This window comes from Podarcis cretensis (genome assembly GCF_951804945.1).
Source record: "Podarcis cretensis genome assembly, chromosome: 5".
NCBI classification, from domain to species: Eukaryota; Metazoa; Chordata; class Lepidosauria; order Squamata; family Lacertidae; genus Podarcis; species Podarcis cretensis.
This window is the reverse complement of record NC_137174.1, coordinates 27,301,110-27,315,787: the sequence shown is the minus strand read 5'-3', so window position 1 is coordinate 27,315,787 and position 14,678 is coordinate 27,301,110.

Sequence of the window (14,678 nt, the reverse complement as noted above, 5' to 3'; positions counted from 1 at the left end):
AACTGCACTGAACCCTGTTTGAATGAGCTGGTGCTTTCTCATCCTTCCTTTGGGGTACGATTACCAGCTGATTCATTAACACCCAAAGCCTCCAGACTAATACAATATAGCCACTGAAAGTATAAAGGGTGATAGTTAAGAGAGCAAAGAGTTCAACAGCGGGATTAATCAGGATTAGTAATAATGTCTGGGTGTGTACGTCGGGACGCTTGCGTATGGGCATCATTCTGGTGGGCAACTTGTTCTGCAAAAAGAAGGGGTTAGGGAATCTTTTTCCTAGGAAGGGCTGTTGAGCCATGGGGAAAGTCATGGGGGGCACCACTGATGGTGGGTGGAGCATGGGGGGGGGAATCCTGATGAAAACGGAAACAGGAATGGAAATTGTCCGTGCTTGCTTATCCATCCCATGCCCAGAACGGAAATCAATCCAGCGGATGCAATCAATATTGGCTCCTTCTGTTGCTTTCAGTCCGCAAATGATATGTAATTGATTGTGTTTACCTGTGCCACACACACACACCCCCGCCCACATCGACATTGCTTAGAAATGAACAGAGTGCAATAATGACAACATAATTACATAAGTTACATAGGTTATGCGATTTCACCCCAGTGGATGATAAGGCAAGCAATGTAGCGTTTGGAAGAAGGTGTACTGTAGCAGAATGGAGACAGCGCTGCATGTGAGAAAAACAGAGCAGAACAGAAAACAATACCTTTTCACATTCCTAGTTGAGCAAGGATTGATGGGTCTAGAGCCAAAAGTGTGCAGAGTTCCTGGCACTGCAGGATTAAATAGTTCCTTCTTTCTCTGTTCCATCCCATCACTTCTTTATCTGTCTAGCGCTCTCTCTCACAAACACACAAAAATCTGGGAATTTGGGGATTTCTGGGAGAGGTCCATAGCTGCTTGCAAAAGGGCTGAAACGCATGCATTACTAAGCACATTACTTGATGTTGCATTTTATGTGTAGCTTTTAACTTTTAGCTTTTAGAGAAGCAGGATCAGGACCATCATAGCACACTTGTGAAGAGATTCATTTTAAAGCCTTTTGCTCCCACAATATGGTCCCAACAACAACAACAAAGCCCTCCCTAAAGCTACTATTTGGCTCAGAGGGGCTGCTCTCATTCTTGCCATCACAACTTCCCCCCAGAACCAAATAGCAGCTCTGAAGAGGGGGAATTTTTTACCAGGAGTGTGTCATAGGAAGAAAGGGTTTAGCACCCACTCCTTGCATGCCGTGGTCCTGACCCTGATTACACACAAACACACACACAACGATTATTTAGAGCAAGCATCCCCAAACTCGGTCCTCCAGATGTGTTGGGACTACAACTCCCATCATCCCTAGCTAACAGGATCAGTGGTCAGGGATGATAGGAACTGTAGTCCCAAACCATCTGGAAGACCGAGTTTGGGGGTGCCTGATTTAGAGTAGAGTTTCAAGGATCTGTAAAAGGTGATCCCATTACCATTAGCATCATCAGGTTTTTCGGATGCCACTTTTCCACGGTACACCCTGCTCACAGCAGCTCATGGCATCCGAAAAATGTACAAAACGTAACATTTCATCATAAATGCACCAATGAAGACTTGACAAAATGTAAATGGACATTCAAACATTGACCAAAACACCTCTTATTAGTAAATATATACTTAATATATACTTAATATACTTAAGACTTAAAAATCCACCAAATGTACATATATTATGGTCTAATAGAAATTCAAAGGACACAATGCATTTGATAATTCTGCCCTTTAATGCAGAATTTATTACCATTTGAGATAAAGCATGCTCCAACCACCTTATTCTTTCAGGTGCATGCTTAAGACCTTTGTATTCACCCAAGGTTTTCTGACTGGCATTTTTAAACTACCGTCTATTGATCGACTTCTAATGTACAGTGGTACCTCGGGTTAAGAACTTAATTCGTTCTGGAGGTCCATTCTTAGCCTGAAACTGTTCTTAACCTGAGGTACCACTTTAGCTAATGGGGCCTCTTGCTGCCACTGCACCGCCGTGGTGCTTTTTCTGTTCTCATCCTGAAGCAAAGTTCTTAACCCTAGGTACTATTTCTTTTTTTCCCCAAGTGAATTTTTATTGTTTTCCTTACATATTCTTTTCCAACAAATTGTAATAGCACCATACATTCCCTTTGACTCTGCCGAGTCGCGACCCCCCTCCCTCCCCACAACTGGTATATTTATCCTCTTTCCATCACGCACATCATTCTCATTTTAGTACTATTACACATTGGAGGTATTATGTCAATCCTGCTAGTGTCTTGACCTCTTTACAATTCTTCTTTAAATATTCAATAAATTTACTCCAGTTATTTTGGTATCTTTGATCTCCCTGGTCCCAGATCCTCCCTGACAGTTTGGCAAGTTCTGCATATTCTGTCAACTTCGCCTGCCACTCCTGAATAGTTGGTATATCTTGTACTTTCCATCTTTGGGCCAGAAGGGTTCTCGCGGCAGCTGTAGCATACATGCTACAACCCGAGGTACTATTTCTGGGTTAGTGGAGTCTGTAACCTGAAGCGGCTGTAACCCGAGGTACCACTGTACTCCTATTTCAACTGTTTTTTTCTTGGTGTAGATATTATACTTATTTTTTAGTTTGTGTACACGGCTCTCTTATAAGGTGAGTGGTTTATGCATCTTTTTTAAATCAAGCAATAAATGATCAATAAAATAAACACAAGAGCTTTGCTCCTACTGAATGCTTCTGTTTTCCACACAATTCTCCAGGTCCTCTGCTTCATGCCGTTCCCTCTTTTGATTGTTGACATGAATGTTAAAATGAGTATTTAAGCGGTTTATTTTTCCTTGGATGAAGAGAGGTGCTTCCCCCATCACCACTGCCCCCCTCCTGGCCAGCAAATATGTATCTATTTCCTGGAATAAATGTGAAAATGCATGCAACCAAAACCTGCATACATTGAATTCTTTTGTACACAATAGCTAAGTAAGTGATCATAAAGTGCCCTCAAGGAGGAAATAAAATGATATCAGAGCTATAAGAAGATGATGAAAATATTGTTGCTTTGCTAAAAAAAAAAACCAAAAAACCCCACACCTGATTCGTCAGTGAGGCATTTAATTTAATGTGTCACATTCTTTTTCCCTTTCTATTCCAAGGCTGTGCTTATTTCATATGAGCGTGATCTTATTGCTTTGGTGCGGATGCTGGCTTCTAGCAAATAGTTCGGCAATTTGAAAATGGGGGCATTTAATTTTTAAAAGAATTGTTTCTATTTATTTATTACATTAAAAATATCTTATTCACCTTTCAGCTAAAGCAGCTTACAGTTAAAGGTATGATTATAATAGTACAATTGTAAAAGGGAGACTGATAAGTATGACAACCGCTTCTGGTCCATTGGTGGTTAACAACAAAGACTGTGTTCCAGGCATTTCCCTACATATGGAAGATAATGAAGGAGCTCAGGGGCCCATCTGTCTGTCTGTCTGTCTGTCTGTCTGCCTGCCTGCCTGCCTGCCTGCCTGCCTGTCTGTCTGTCTGTCTTTCACTCACTCACACACACACACACACACACACCAGCACATAGCATTATACCAAGTGTCTTTTTTTCTAGGAAAACAATGTGCCTGTACACACCAGGTTCATGACAATCTGCCGCCCTTTTCACAGGATGTGCATCGTGGGACTACTCAAAATGTCTGCCATCCAACAAGCCAGGCAGACAGCCACCCACCCTGTCCTGTCCTCTCACAGCTGCCTGGCCACACTGTGCCTGCATTGCCACTCGGCCACACACACGCAGACTCGTGGAGGTCACACCCACCCCTCCCTGCACCCCAGGCTCCTTCTTTCCTCCTCCTTCCCTGCCCACTGACTAAAGGGTGGGAAGGCAGTGGACATGCGCAACACCCAGGCACCTGCACCGTGGACACCTCCGAAGCCTTGCTTTGTTGCTGGCATCACAAGATTTGGGGGAGAAAGGTGTTGGTACTGTGTATCACCAGGAAAAAGCACTGGCTATGCTCAATATATCAGGATCAGATGACAGTCATAGCAGAGTAAGATGGCTGCATTCTTGACTTCCAGGGTGCATATATGTCACAAACCATAGCAAAACTTGAAAGCCTCATTATCACCTCTTTCCTTTGCCAGGATGATCTGCCCATTATTCCAGTGCTCCAGCCAATGACATTGTAGCTTCCGCTCTGGAAAAAAAGTCCCAGAGATGCACTCCTCCAAATGCCCCCCTCCATTAGACTACTGCTGATGAGAAGCATTTTTCGCAGAGAATTGTCTTGCCCCCTACACACACACACACATACGAGAGAGAGAGAGAGAGAGAGAGAGAGAGAGAGAGAGAGAGCGCTGTTGCTGCCTCATCTCTTTCCAAGTGACTGTCACTTATAACAAGTTCATTACTTAACTTCCCTCCTGGAAAGGAACCAAAATGCAAGCAGCTCCCTCAGTAGTGAAAAGGCTGTTCATGCACTAGGAATATTATTGGTACTCTTTCCTGCTCCTTTCCCCATCCCTGAATCCCCTGCATTAATAGCTACATGGTGGACAGAGGGCTTACGCTGGATGCAGCAGTTTTGTCCCCCACAAGATGCTATCATACAACAAGCTTCTAGGGTTAGTGGGAAGAAGGAATGCCTGTTTAGAATGCACAGTTTCTTCAAAAGCAACCAACTGGAAATAAGTTGCAAACATGTTTCTGGTGCTAGCCAAAAAAAAATTAAATAAATACATTACGCATATAACATGAGGGGAGGGAATATTTACCTAGAGGAATGTTGAAGAGTCAGTTACAAAAGAAAGAATAATTTGATATAAGAGGTTTCTTCCGCCTAATAATTAGGCTCGCCATTGAACAAGAATCAATCCACGTTACTAGGGCTACTCCTTTTCAGATTTAACAAAACTACATTGGGACTGGTTTTTAAACCTGTTTTGCCATTCATAGTCTTTTAATATTTCGGAATAACCTATTTCCTCATTGACTACTCCTTTCAGACCAATTTTACCTTCTCAAAAACTAGACAAAATTATTCAGTAGCTAAATTCTCTCTCTCTCTCTCTCTCTCTCTCTCTCTCTCTCTCTCTGTGTGTGTGTGTGTGTGTGTGTGTGTAACTATGTAAAAGCAAAGTTGAAGCCTCAAAAGAGACCATTTTGATGCCCGGAGAATTTACTAATATGTGGTTGTATGCAGCCTGTTCCTAAGGATGGTATTCAACAAACACGTCCCATCAGTGCAAGGATTTCTGCTTGCACAAAAGGGCTTTCCCCTCTCCTCTCCTCTCCTTCCCCTCCCCAAATTTCCATTGTACAAGCAGTGCCCCTTTCGTTGATGGAACATTTACATGGCACTACATTGGATACAACCCTAAGCATGTTTACTCCAAAGCCAATCCCATTCAGTAGACTCCTTCCCACTAAGTATGCAGCTGTAAAGGCTTGGTACAGACATAACATTGCCAATCTCCTATCCACGTTTCAGGGATAAGAATATGTTACAAGTTCTTGCTGCCCTCTCTCTTGCTTGTGGGATCTACTTTACTAGAACCTAGGATCCACCAAATGCAATAGTATGCCCCTAGGGGATGGGCACAGAATTAAACAGAAAGTTGCCTCTGAGCATATGCTCGCCCAGGATTTTGTTTTCAGTACCATTACGGATCTCACAGTCCTGTCACAAACATATGATCCCTGTCTCATGTTTCCCTCATTCCAGCTGCCTAATTTAATTGGGAAAAGCGTTCCTCTTGCTGTTTTTTAAATGGTTAAATTAGAAACAGTTGCCCGTTGAATGTAAATCAGCCAGAGATCTCCCTATAGATCCTGTTCTGCCTTCTGCCCCCACCTGGTCAAGTGACTAGAATGTCAACAAACCACCTATATTCTATGTTAGCCCCACTGAAATCCATGGCATTCTCTCCACATGGAAGTTCTTTGAGGTCTTCTGATTAACTTTAGGATTAAAGCGCTAAACCTTTCAAATTTTAGCCTATATTCTTTGACCATTCTCTTGCTTCAGATTGAAATAATGTATTGCTTCGTCAGTAAAAAAGGAAGTGAATCTAACCACCTATAAATGCGCGCTGTAGAATTTAGCAACAAAAGGAGCTTGAAGTCTCTGCTGGGTATGTTTCTCCCCTCATTGTAGGCTTCCTTCTAGCCCCCCACTGAGTTAGGCAGTGTTTCGGAGGCAAATGGTCCTCTGAAGTTTTATTTTCACTTTACAAAGCTAAATTGGGACTTGTTCCCAGTTTGGTGGTTTCAAGTGTAGGAAATAAAACATGAAAGCAGCCTTTCTCCTTCTGAAGTAGTGAAGCAGGCAGTTAATTGTGTTGGAGCAGTATCATAGCTCTTTTTTCTTTGAAGTTTATTCTTCAGCTAAATGATGCTCTTTGTGGGTGGCTGAATCTAAGAGGAAAATGCCAACCTGAGCCTCCCCTACCTGAATGTTTCATGCTGTAAAATGATTGGGGTTCCAGTACTCATAACACTGTGGCTGTGCTACCACCAGCCCTATTCTCGGGACTTTGAGACTCCCAAGAGCTTAATGTATTGATTTATCTGTCACATTGAAAATCCTGTCTTTATTTAGGGCAATGTGCTTTTGTATTGTCCCATCCTATGATGGATTGCTCCTGCTGAAGGTGAGTCTCTTCCCGACAGACCCTTGCTGAAACAGGTCTACGGCCAACTCTCAGCAGTGGATTTAGCATAATGGATAACCCAACCCTACATCTCCCTTGATCAATGAAACCCAAGAGGTAATAGATTATGTCAACGATGTGAAATCCTCTTTGAAATTGTAACTCAGCATTTCTGGAGCTGGGGGGTGGGGAGGATACAGTAGCATAAACTTCTGCAGTTAATTAATTAATTAATTAATTAATTATTTTTATTTATTTCTTTAATCACAGCAACCTTGTTTTGAAACACATGCTTTATCTACAAATGATAGAAATTAGTATACAGGGCTGTCCTAAACTTGGTACTATTCTCATATCTCCACTGAGAAAAAGCATACAGTCCAACATTTCTCCAATGGAAATAGGGAGGTCCTATTCAATAATAATAAATAAATAAATAAATAAATAAATAAATAAAAATAAATAAATAATCCCAGCCACCCTGGGTGGCTTCCAACATATATAACGACATAATAAAACATTTTAAAACTTCTCTATACAGGGCTGCCTTCAGATGTGTTTTAAAGGTTGTATAGTTACTTATCTCCTTGGCTTGGGGGTCGCATAACTCCATCCCCTCCAACATTTCTCTGATAAAAATAAGGACATCCTAAGGAAAAGCAGGACATTCTGGGATCAAATCAGAAACCGGGAATCAGAAACTGTAAATCAGGGACTGACCCTGGAAAATTGGGAATAGGGAAAGTTGGAGGGCCTGGTAAATGGATTCATGTTTCTTTTCTCTCTCTCTTTTTTTAAGGATGAGGGGATTTTCTGTTTGTATATCTGGGGTTTCTATGTGGTTTCATATTACATGTGCTTATTCTTCAGGAGCACCTGCTTTTTGCACATATGCATTTGTTCTGCATCAGTCTGTTGTTATAAACAAATGGCCTTATATACTAGGTGTGCAATAACTGCCAAAAGCACAAATTCCTTTGCTTTAGTCATGGTGGGAGGCGGACGTTTCATCTTGTGCTGATGTCATTTGGTTGTATCCATCTAAGCCACACTAGGAGAAGACCCACTAAAATCAATGGGCCTACAATGGCTTATAGTTGAATACAACCCAACATTGTAGTTATTGAGAGATATGTCAAGTCAGATGAGATTCACGTACCTCTTTTCAGCAATTACGGTATCCAATATGGATCCACAGCAGATATAAATGCAATATTCCAAATTATGTCACCTATTAAACAGTATTATGATAATACTCAGTTCCTGACAATGAATTATAACAATTCATTATACTAGAATAACAAATGCCAGGACATAAAAAGTAGCTACAATAAATGCTGTCAGGTTTTGTGGCTGTTTACAGTTTAATCTTGACTATATCCAGGGGGTGAGAGTTGGGACTTTAAACCATACTGAATCTCTTGCCTTCCGACCAGATCAATTACATTAATTGCATGTGTGTATCTTTCTTCTTGGAAGGGGGAGGAATGTACAGCGGTTGAAGCTGGCAAACTTACAGAAATAATAAAAAAGCACAGATGAAGAATCTAGGGACATTAAAGCCCTGTTTATGTCAAACTTTGTGGTTGATGTCATTTTAACTGCTGCAGCTACATTCAAAGAATTCTGGGAGCTGTAGTCTGGTGAGGAACTGAGAATTACTGTAGAATTATAGAACTGCAGAGTTGCAAGGGACTGCGACGGTCATTTACATCCTTTTTCTTCCTCACTGACCTACAATTACAGGAGCTTCCAGGGAAGAAGGAACAGCTGCTTAGTGAGTTTAAATGTTGTATGCGGTATGATATGCTGATGAGGTAACGTTGGAAATGGTTGGAGAGATATATTTTTTTAAGAACCCATTTGTACAAGGTGGGAAAATTCCTTAGAAGAACAATTATAAAGCTATACCTTTTTGGCAGTGGGGAGTATATTTTTTATTTTATGTTGTTGTTGTTGTTTGGAAAAGTAAACCCTCATTAAGAAACTAAGCAACAAACAAAAATTAATAACAGAAACTTGATTCCACACATCCCTCTTGGATTATGACATAAAGCAGTGTACATAGTTCTATTGATTGCCGTAATATTTCATTCTCTTGTCAACCTGTTTCGCTGAGATACATCTTTCCACCTTTCTCCATGTGCATAAGGTGACTAGCTATATCAGTCCTAATGAGTCTCCTCCTCCCTTGTCCTGAAACACCACAAGGAGATGGTACTTGATAGCCTTCTCTTTAAAATACAACTCTTAATTATCCTCTTTCTAACACTGCTAATGTCTCCCCACAACAGAGCGCCATGTAGTAGTCCTCTATTCCAGTCAAAGCAATGCATTTGCCAACCAAAAATAAAGCAGTCACTGTGAGAGGACTGTCTGTGAAAGAGGCAAAAAATATATATCTAAATATAGCAAGATAAATCAATTACACAGACTGGTCCCCTGCACTTATAATGCAGAATTTCCATGATATCACATAGACTCCTAACCTATTTATTTTATCTCGTCTGGGCAGCCCAGGACCTCCATACACACTGCCCAGGCTTGCACCCCAGGGAGGCCACTTGGGTGCTGCTACTTCACCCCCGGAGCCATGCTCCATTGTCTCTTGAGACAGATGGATGCCAACCAACCAACAATTATAACACTGGTCAACAACAAATTTGTTGTCTGTGTTTTTTCAGTTGATTAAGGACGAATCTGATGCGCTGAATCCAAAAATCACATTGGTTTTGCTCAATCAGGTCAAGTTTTTGAGCTATGGCCACATGTCTTTTTTATGTTTTTGTTCACATGTACGCTTGTGTGGAGCATTTTAGAAGAAGTTGGTGGGGGTAAAATGCCATGTTGAATAATTGTTTTGATTAAATGATTATTTTAATGACAAGAAGTATTCAGGTCTGATAGTTCTGGGTGATTATGTCAAAAAGGGATCAGTTTGAAGTCATAAAACCTCGAAATCTTCCATAAATTGGTGCGCTGTTGATGTGACTGGGATCAACAAATAGAACCGGAGCAGCCTCAAGTATCCTGATCTTCAAAAAGCACGTCATCCTGTAGCTCATTGTGATGAAATTCCAGTGCCTATCTTCGGAGAACTTCCTGACATTAGTGACGAAGATGCCTCCAGTGTTGAAGGACATGAAGAAGAAGAAGTGGTTCTTGAAGATGATGCTCCACATCCATTTTCCCAAAAGGAGTTGAATGATCTAGTTCGCGACCTCAGCTTGTCAAAGGACTCTGCCGAACTGTTGGCATCCAGATTGAAGGAAAAAAACCTCCTCTCTGACAGTGCTCGCATCAGCTTCTTCCACAACAGGCATCAAGAGTACCTCCGTTTTTTCTCGGAAGAGAAGGATTTGGTGTACTGTGCAGATATTGCGCAGCTTCTGCTCAAGCTTGGAGTACCACAGTACGAACCCAAAGATTGGAGACTGTTCATTGACAGCAGCAAGCGATCACTGAAATGTGTTCTGCTACACAACGGCAACCAGTTTGCCTCTATACCCCTGGCTCACTCGACTACACTGAAGGAGAACTATGAAGCGGTGAAGTATGTGCTGGGGAAAATTAGTTATGATCAGCATAAGTGGTTTATTTGTGTTGACCTGAAGATGGTGAACTTTTTGTTGGGACAACAGTCTGGCTTCACCAAGTACCCATGTTTTCTGTGCATGTGGGATAGTAGGGACCGTGCTCAGCATTACACGAAGAAGGACTGGCCTGTGTGGGAGGAATTGGTGCCTTGAAAAAAAAGGAACGTCATCAACGACCCTCTGGTGGACAGAGACAGAATACTCTTCCCACCGCTGTATTCTGGACAGAGACAGAATACTCTTCCCACCGCTGCACATCAAGCTCGGCTTAATCAAGCAATTCATCAAGGCTCTGGACAAGGATGGTGACTGCTTCACTTACTTGTGCCAGGCTTTTCCAGGATTGACCATGGAGAAGTTGAAAGCTGGCATCTTTGACGGTCCTCAGATCCGTCAGCTCATCAGAGATCCAGAGTTCGGAAACGCAATGAACGAAGTGGAACCGGAAGCCTGGAAGGCATTTGTTCTGGTAGTGAAGAACTTTCTTGGCAGCAATAAGGCCAGAAACTACGCAGAACTTGTCAACAACATGCTGACTGCTTTCAGAAACCTGGGCTGCAACATGAGTGTCAAGATGCACTACCTATTTTCACATATGGACCAGTTTCCTGAGAACCTGGGTTCAATGAGTGACGAGCAGGGGGAGAGATTCCATCAGGACATGAAAGAGATGGAGACCAGGTATCAGGGTCGCTGGGACGCAGTCATGATGGCTGACTACTGCTGGACTCTGAAGAGAGACCTCCCTGCCGCTGAGCATTCCAGGAAGAAATGGAAGTTCAAGCCCTGAAGTTTGAAAAATGGTGAAGCAACATGCAATTTACGTGTACTTACCTTTATCAATGCCCACCATTCAGTTTACAGTAAACCTGACCTGATGGAGAGAAACGGATGCCATTTCCTGATTCAGCAGTGCAAAAATACCCTAAATCAGTTGTAGAAATCTAGACAACATTCAAAAAGTAAAAAAATTGTTGCCCAGTGTAATCCATCTTTCCTCCAAGGAATTCAAGGTGACATGTATGAAGGGGGCTACCCCTCTCCCACTAGAATTCACATCTGTTTGTTCCTTCAGCATATAGCTGGGTCTCTAGCCTCTTTATATTTGGGCTACTTCCTCTGCTCTTCTGAGCAGACTCATCCCCAGGGCTATTCTACATCAGTGGTGGGATATTTCTGGCCTATGGGCTGAATTGGCCCACCAGGTCATTTTTGAGCTAACCAAATGCACCTTTCCTGGACCTGGTATCATATAGGATGATGGGCATGGGTACATTCATGCCTAAAGGAAAAAAAGGTTCCTCCTGTGCAGCTAAAAGGCAGCACTTGTTTGAATTTGGATGTAGGACCTACATCTTCAGCCTCAGACATGAAGTGCCAAACCCTCCTGAAGAGAGAGTTCAGAAATATCCCTTTTCTCCAACTTCCCCTGCTCATCATAACCTGCTCAGTTATCATAACTACCACTGCATGTGTAGGGGATTGTACCTATAACCAGGGCCGGATTTAGGTTTGATGAGGCCCTAAGCTACTGAAGGTAATGGGGCCCTTTATATGCCCAGCTGTCCTTTGTCAACAACAAATTGTCACTGTTTTTTGTGTTGAATATATACTATATGGTAATTTATGGACTTAATAGGGCCATACACAACACAAAACACTGTTGCTGTAGGTAGGTTTTATTTTATTTGTTTTTTATCTTATATTTTGGAAATGTGCATCCAGGTTTTTTCCCTTTAATTTTTTTTTGAGGGGCCCAAGAGAGTAGGACCCTAAGCTATAGCTTGTTTAGCTTATACATAAATCCGGCACTGCCTATAACTACAAGGGTTCATATATACTAGGGGGAGAGAGCTAGAGAAAGAGAAAAACCCAGATGATTATCAATGGGCTATACTACATTGTTAATCCATGAACCCAATGAATGCCTTCAGTTATCACTGCTGGTGGAGCAGCAGTGGCACTTGCTTATCAGTTGTACATCAATCATATCTAACACTGCTCTGATAACACAGCATGCACTTCTGCTAGGTTTATGTACTGTATACGAGTCCTTAAGAGATGTAGCCAATGGGGTGCCTTCCAAACTTAGAATCATAGAATCATAGAGTTGGAAGAGACCACAAGGGCCATCGAGTCCAACCCCCTGCCAAGCAGGAAACACCATCAGAGCACTCCTGACATATGGCTGTCAAGCCTCTGCTTAAAGACCTCCAAAGAAGGAATAGAATAGAATCATAGAATAGAATCAACTTTGTTTAACTCACATCGGTATCGGCAATGGTAAGGGATTATAATAGTTATTAATAGCCCATGCCGTTTATATGCCATAATTGGATTTTTTTTAGTCCAACAGCATATGGAGGACACTCTTGGGAGATCCAAGTACTTGCTCCCCCTCAGATTTGTTCTGGTTTCTTATGCAACCCAACCCATCTCTCTCTCTCCCTCTCTCTCTCTCTCTCTCTCTCCCCCCCCCTCCCTCCGTCTGTCTCTGTGTCTCTGTCTCACAAACCCACTCTACATATTAATAGGAAGATAGATGTGGTCTACTCATTCAATATTAGGAGGTTACTACCATAAAAGGGGTCACACACATGTCTGAGGACACAACACCACAAGGGGAGGGAGGTTCTTGCAGATTTTAGCACACCAACAAAACAATCAACACAGTGGAGAAATGGTTTATGTCTTTGCACAGAAATCCTGGGAGAAATGCTTTTGTGAGTTTGTGCCCCGGGAGATGCTTAACTTCCTGCCCTCAATAATTGCATGAAGACATGCAGGCTTTCATGTACCTTAGCAGCAAATCCCTTTTCAAGGCTGTGCTTTTTCTCTGCATTTTTGTGTGTGTGTGTTTTTAAAAAAACCTGGTGCCTTATGTCCAAACAGTACTGTTTGTCTTGCTTGTGATCTATGGTTAACCCCTTTATCTTGCTTTCCTTATCACCTGATAAAAGTCCATTGATGCGGTATGTGCTTTTAGCATACCTAAGTGCTGAAATTCTATCAAAGCATCATATTTCTAGAAAAGAAGGTTTATCGGCCAGTACAAGTTGCCATTGAAAAGAGCATCTCATGATCTTGTTCCCTCTCCTGTCCCCCACGATATTGTCCTACCATGTGTTCCCCCACCCCATCTTGCAGCAGCCAATGGCGTGGAGTGAGGGTAGTCTGGAAACACACCATGTGATGATGTCATGTCAGATGGTTTATTAGTACAAGGGCGGATTAGGGGCCTGCTGCTGTAAGCATCCACTCCATTCCTGTGGGTTGGGTAACATCCTGTTCTGCTCTAACTTCTTGGCACAAAGTTTATGAGATTTATAAATGCACGTAAGCCGTTCTTAAATCGCCCATCTGTAGCTCCGCAAAGGCATTTTGTTACAAAGAGAGCCTCTACATATAGATTTCATAATTGATCAATTGATTGTAGGGCGGATCAATCAGGACCTATGTTGTATTAAGCAACGACAGCAGAGGTTAAAACACTGCTATCAGTGAAAGATGTAAAAGATGGCTTGCAAAGGATATGCCAGCAAGATGCTCTCCATTGCCAGAGATGTTGCGAGAACCAGATCTCCCCACTGTCACCTACAGCTTACCCTTGGATAGTGCAAGGATAGTGCAAATCAGTTTCAGGGCAGGTTTTACCTTTACTGCAACAGTGTCCCATGGAAGAAAGTAAAGGAGTAAATATGGGGGAAAACCATCTGAGGGAAAACTTCATCTATGCCTGACGGGGATATAAAAAGGCAGCAATTTCCTTTCTAGCCTGTCTTCGCAACAATCAGTGCTGTTCCCATTCTGCTGTAGTTTGGTTTCCACCAAATACAACATTATTCATCTTGCTGTTCGCTATCTAACATCATTTACATAATTATTTACCTAGGTTGCATAAATTATGAATTTAACATGATTAATGGCATAATTATTTCCACACCACCATTCATTTCAATGCAAAGACCATCCATTTCAGTAAAAAGGAAATGCATTTTTAATTGGCCTTTGGAGTAATCAGTTACATATCATTCATAGATTAGCGGTGGTGGGGAAGAGCTGGATTGATTTGTTTCAGACTCGGGATTGGCAACTTCTGCTTTTGTTTTCATTGGAATTCTGTGACATCATTAGACATCATTCCCTGGTGACCCCCATCACTGAAAATCAAGCCTCCACTTACCTGCAAAGACCCATCCTGGGTTCCCTTTTTTGGTCACAGAGTGCCATGGAATGTTGGGAAACAGCATTCTGATAGGTTTGCAACAGCTCATTTTCTGTTCTGTTACATGCTGGAGTAGCTTGTGCAGTCTGAATGAATTACTAATTACTGCTTCATTTCCTTCTCATTATCTGCTCTACTGTTCTTCAGATCAAGAGGTGGTAAGGCCTCCCTTGCTTCCTGTTATTGGAAAACATTTGCACC